Genomic DNA, 6,682 nt, shown 5'->3' on the forward strand with positions numbered 1-6,682 from the left:
TTAAAGGGGATAATAATATCGACCTTAAAATGTTTTTTATTCTAAAAAACTTCTTTTATTCTAGCTAAAATAAAACAAAAAATATGTTGTAAGATATACTGTGAAAAATCTCTTGCTCTGTTAAACATAATTTGGAAAATATTTGAAAAAGAGCAAAAATCATCACAGGAGGTCGAATCATTTTGACTTCAACTCTATATGTGCAAAAATATTAGCCATATTTATAACATTTATAATTATAATATATTAGGCCATATATAACGTTTCTGGATAGGCAAAACTAAGCTTTACCTTTATACAGCTGTTCACAGCATGAGGCTGAAGTTCCTTCTATATGACAGAAGGTATACCAGCACTTCAAAAATTTGATTGCTTATGACAAATACCATTTCACATTGATTTAAAATTCAAATTGATACCCAGAAGCAGTTATTTCTGTGAAAAGATGCCGACGGGTTCTCTCTACTGTGTATTTGCTGATTTCAGTGAAAATAGAAATCGAACCATAATATGGGAACGGCAACTTTTTTGAAGTATTTCCTTGCATCTACAGAGTCCTGCTGCTAGTTAGAGGGAAACATGAAAAGAAAACACTTGTTGTAATTCTATATTTAAGTATCCCTGCTGGTATTGAATGCAGAGAGAGTGCAGTGTGTATGATAGAGGCCATTCTGCAGGCAATTAAACTACACAAAGGCTTTTCAATAATGGGAAAAAAAAAACATCTGAGCACTGAAAATAAAAAAGTAGTATTAGGATTGTTTGTATGTGCAGTTGAGGTTGAATTGAGGTACTGACATGGAAGAAAAAAATCTTCTTAACATTATCAGATTGCTATTTAGTGAATACCCCATTTAGGTCCCAAAAACATGATCCTTGCACATAAGCCAAGATAAAATGATCTGCAGATGGTCTCCAGTCACCCTGAATTGGTTAAAACTGGTGGTAATGAATGGATCTGATGACTAATGATCAACTGTTACAAATGAATCATTTAGTTGATAATTCTGTGACTTATTTTTAATAAAAATAATCAAAACAAATAAACTTTATTATATTATATTATATTTTATTATATTATATTATATTATATTATATTATATTATATTATATTATATTATATTATATTATATTATATTATATTATATTATATTATATTATATTATATTATATTATATTATAGCACCACGGTGGCACAATATAGCACAATCACAAAGCACAAGAAGGTCGCTGGTTTCGAGCCCCAGCTGGGTCAGTTGGCATTTCTGTGTGGAGTTTGCATGTTCTCCCTGTGTTTGCGTGGGTTTCCTCTCGGCGTTCAGGGTTTCCCCCACAAGTTGAAAGACATGTGGTATAGGTGAATTGGGTAAGCTAAATTGTCCATAGTGTATGTATGTGTGAATGAGTGTGTATGGATGTTTCCCAGTGATGGGTTGCAACTGGATAGGCATCCGCTGCGTAAAACATAAGCTGGATAAGTTGGCGGTTCATTCCGCTGTGGCGACCCCAGATTAATAAAGGGACTAAGCCGAAAAGAAAAATGATGAATGATTATATTATATTATATTATATTATATTATATTATATTATATTATATTATATTATATTATATTATATTATATTATATTATATTATATTATATTATATTATATTATATTATATATAAAAAATATCTTGTTCTCGATTCATCTAATGAAAAAGGAAATAAAAAATTTACATATTTATATTCATAAGAGGTTCTTTTTTCATGTAAAGAACTTTTCTATGAATGTTTGTCTAGCAAGGTGACTGCATGTGTCATTCTTTCTGTGATGCTCAGACAGGAAATACTAAACTTATTATTTCAAACTATGAGCATTTGGATGTACTGTATGGCTTGCTTTTTAAGTTTATTTATTTATTTATTTTGTTAGTTAGTTAGTTAGATAGATAGATGGATGGATGGATGGATGGATGGATGGATGGATGGATGGATGGATGGATGGATGGATGGATGGTTGGTTGGTTGGTTGGTTGGTTGGTTGGTTGGTTAGTTAGTTAGTTAGTTAGTTACAGAATCAAATGTTTAGTTCTGTAAGCAATTAAATCCCCAACCCACCCCCACCCTCACCCCAATAAAATAATAGTAAAAATACTAGAATTGAAAGAAATTTAAGAAACTGTTAAAAAAATATGCATTCAAATTTAAAATATTTCCCCAACAACCTGTAGTGAAAAGGAATTTTTGTATTTCATTAAGTTGAGGTCGGTGCCTTATGTAGGCCATTCCCTTACAACAAATTTTTTTTTTTGCCATTAAAACAAAACTGCAGTGAGACAAATAGGCAGAAACCCACAACCATACACACATGGACACACAGATGTGCATGCACACGTACACAAACACTCACAAACACACACACACACACAAAGTATATTGTAAATGTGTATAACTAAAATAAACTAACCACGGTAAAATATATCAAAATAGACACAAATAAATACATAGATAAACTAAGATGGTTTTTTTTATAATTCTATACGTTTTTTTTTTTTTTAATAATCACACTTTAACACACACACACACTGAAATCTTATCTTTATGCAGACTTCGTAGACATAACTTTTATGCTGTACAGACTGAATATTTTATATTCCTAACTATATCCATAAACCCAGACCCCTTACAAGAAAGAATCATCATTTTTACCTATTCAAAATACTTTATTCTGTGGGATTTACAAAGAAATATAACAAAGTTGACTGCAGACATGAGGACATGCAGATATTTAGTCCCCACAACACAATGAATACCACACACACACTCAAGTAACTCATGCGATAACAAACGCAGCAGTGCATCAAAATAAACCTGACACTTTTTACAGCCTTTATTTATTTATAAATAAATAAATGGATGTATACATATAAACACACACTTCAGTGCTTGTCCTACTGCTGTTTTACTTGTCCCTCCAAAATGATCCCTCTCTGGCAGCAGGACGTCTTTGTGGCACTGATCATTAGGTAAAACCGTCTTCTCTTCAAATAATCCTGCGTGTGAATGCTAAAAATGTAATGAACTTCACGCTCCATTGTATCTGACATTGCTTAATTAATGGGTGCATTTAAAGTACATAGGCTCTGGTAATTGATTTATATGCATGATTTGCACATACAGCTGTTGGTTCCTGTAGGAAAGTCATCACTCAAAATGTGCACGCTTTTACTGATGAACTAGAGGTGCTGCTAGCGCATCCTCTGCAGCAGTCATTTATTAGCATACACTTTCATTAAGGCTAATACCTTAGATAATAAAAAACAAAAGACATCGAGAAGAGACTATCTGTAAAAAGAGACTGGGTGGGTGGATGGATGGATGAATGGACGGATGGATGGATGGATGGATGGATGGATGGATGGATGGATGGATGGATGGATGGATGGATGGATGGATGGATGGATGGATGGATGGATGGATGGATGGATGGATAGATAGATCAAATGAAATAAATAAAAAGCTTAACAAGAAACATATTTAATTTGATTTATTTATTTCAAATATAATATTCATGCATTAATTCATTTTCTTTTCGGCCCATGCAAACACAGGGAGAACATGCAAACTCCACACGGAAATGCCAACTGACCCAGCCGAGGCTCGAGCCAGAGACCTTGTTGCTGTGGTGCCACTACTGGGCCACCATGCCGCCCATAATATTCATACAAATAAAAACAAATATTCAACAACAAATACATTTCTTCACCAACAAAATGTCTGTATAACCTTATTAAAAAAAATCTAAACAGGTCAGTTAAAATACAGAATGATGCAATGTATTGTTTTTCATACCCTTTTACTTCCAATTCCACATCATTCCATTATTCCGTCAAATTATTATTATCTTTCATTTGAATAATAGACCAATTACCAACCTACATCACACATGACGTCACACAGGTCCCCGGTTTCAAAAAAAGACAGGCTGCAATAGTAAATATGTCATGTTGTGCAGTAGCTTAAATTTTACCGTACACCACACCGCTTTAATGCCAACTGCAGACGTCTATGGCTAAAAGGGAGCTGAATGAAGTGACAACCTAATTAGAAATGCTCGACTCTGCAGTTCTCATTTCATATCAGGTAAGTTCACGCTATGCTGAATCATACACATTACTCGCTTTTGATTGCAGCAATGATTTCAGCAAAAACAGTTACATATGGTTAATTTAACTGCGGACACTGAATGCTAAGAATTAAACGTGAAAGTGTAAGTTATTAGGGTAAACTTGGTTTTATATTCACACATTCATTCAGTGACAACTTGTGACACACTCCCTATATTGTTTACCATTACACTTTGAATATTCGGTCTGAAATAACCTGCAAGTGTGACTTGAAAACAACATTAACACTGTTTATTTGACTGTGAACAATGTTGTACTTTGATAGTCATTGGCTGCTCGTATGATTTCGCTATTTAGAGTTTGCAAATAATACTTTTATGAAATTCTTTTATTAAGGAGAAAGTCCGAATGTGCGAATATAAAACCAACTTTACCTCTATGTGTAAGTTCACATACCCTGCAGTACAGGTGCAGTTATCTGTCAGAATGCAGTTGTTTTGCGTGTTGATGATTAATTACCCAGGCCTTGTACAGTCCCTTCTCCTTTCCTTGTCTTTGGCTAGGCAGAACCTCGGTTTTTAGCACTACATAGCATTGAATCTGGTAATCATGGAACATTATTTCTTGCACATGACCACACAGAACAACATTGTTGGCATCCAAAGACTTGTAGGCCTTTAACTTCTCTCTTGTAAAATCACTTGGAGCTTCAATGAGATTGTATATTTCGGGCTGGATGCTTGGTCATTTCGTCTTGTCCAATATCCATTGGGAGCGTGCTATCGCAAATGGACCTGTCAGATGAACGCAGCTCACTTTAACATTAATTTTGCAGAATCACTGATCTTATCACTGGGTAACAAGCCGTTATAATATGCTGAAAGCATTATGTAAATAATATGTAATCAATATATCTTATTTCTAAGACAACAACAAATTCTGTACCGCATCGGATGTCATTCTCTCGCTGTAAATGCTAGCACTCCCGTTTTTTTTTTTTCTGCCACCTCCCTGCGCGCGCATCCTGAATGTTTACAAACATGGTAATTGGTCTATATGATATTAGAATGATCATAGTATTTAGCTGCAATGCTCAAAGGATTCATCAATTGGAATGATTATATTCACAAAAGAAAAACGATAGATGTCATAGCTACTGAGTATTTGATAAATACTGAACTACGGTTAGAAATTGATTAACGTTTACAAATTTGACTATAATAGCATTTAAGTAAATCAAATGTATTTGAAATTCATCAACATGTCTTGGTTTAGTCGAAAACATTTTTACACTGGAGAAAAAACAAACAAAAAAAAAAAAACAGGTGATTTTTCAGAAATTTTACAATAAATGCCTCTGAATTCAAATTGTAATCCAGATCAGATCTAAAATTAAACTCATTTATAAGCTGTTTTTAAAACAATTGCCTGCCAACGCATGTGTGTTGTCTAAATAAAGCATTGTTCAGTCATGTGATGCTATAATTATTGAATGACTGGTGTGTGTGTGTATGTTTTCTTCAGAGATTTGGAGGTCGGTGGCCTCTAACCATTATTTGGAGCTTGGGCAGATCCTCAGCGGAGCTCCGATCAATCTTTTACCTGGGGAACGAGTGCTGCGTATTTCTATCACCATTCTATTGATTTTTCCATGCGCAGAGCCCTTATGTGAGAGAGAGAGGTGTTTTCATGTGGACACCACAGAGAAAACGCAGCCTGCAGCACACACACACTCATTTATTTATGCTTGCAGACGCCCGTTGGCACAGACGACTGCAAAATGCACACATCGGCATATTTAGCCGATTTTCTGATCTCACATGCACAAGTCCAAAAGGCCTAACATATGAGCAGAAACTTTTAAATTCAGAAAGTGAATGCCCTTTCTTTCATTCACTTCTTGTCTAACGGATTCACTTGTGCGTTGTGGTGATTTTCTGTTACACTCTCTGCTAGTGTTTTCTTACTGTGATCAATAAAAGTGTAATGATCCAATCTGGCTGTGTATCATCATGACTTTCATCTTTGTGCAGAACAACTTGATTTAGCACGGTTATATTTTTGGTTCTGCTAAAATGAGAACCATCAGAACTTCCATAATCTAATATATAAACAGTTGAAGTCAGAATTATTAGCTGCCCTGAATTATTAGCCCCCTGTTTATTTTTTTTCTCAATTTCTGTTTAACGGAGAAAAGATTTTTTTCAACACATTTCTAAACATAATAGTTTTAATAACTCATCTCTAATATCTGATTTATTTTATGTTTGCCATGATGACAGTAAATAATTGACTAGATATTTTTTCAAGACACTTCTATACAGCTTAAAGTGACATTTAAAGGCTTAACTAGGTTAATTTGGCAAGTTAGGGTAATTAGGCAAGTTATTGTATAACGATGGTTTGTTCTGTAGACTATTGGAAAGAAAGTAGCTTAAAGGGACTAATAATACTGACCTTAAAATGTTTTTTAAAAAATTAATAACTGCTTTTATTCTAGCCGAAATAAAACAAACAAGACTTTCGCCAGAAGAAAAATAAAATAAGTCTTACTTGTTTTATTTCAGCTAGAATG

General features: G+C 34.0%; 1 long non-coding RNA gene across 1 annotated transcript in view; it reads left to right on the forward strand.

The window, feature by feature from the left end:
- The window catches only part of LOC130218748 (uncharacterized), a 10,596-nt gene extending 4,526 nt beyond the window's left edge, over nucleotides 1-6,070 (forward strand). The window contains exon 3 of the long non-coding RNA XR_008835987.1: nucleotides 5,632-6,070. This is a non-coding gene — a long non-coding RNA (uncharacterized LOC130218748). The remainder of the gene's footprint in view (nucleotides 1-5,631) is intronic.
- Nucleotides 6,071-6,682: the final 612 nt, after the last annotated feature.

Source organism: Danio aesculapii, chromosome 24, assembly GCF_903798145.1.
Source record: "Danio aesculapii chromosome 24, fDanAes4.1, whole genome shotgun sequence".
Lineage (NCBI taxonomy): Eukaryota > Metazoa > Chordata > Actinopteri > Cypriniformes > Danionidae > Danio > Danio aesculapii.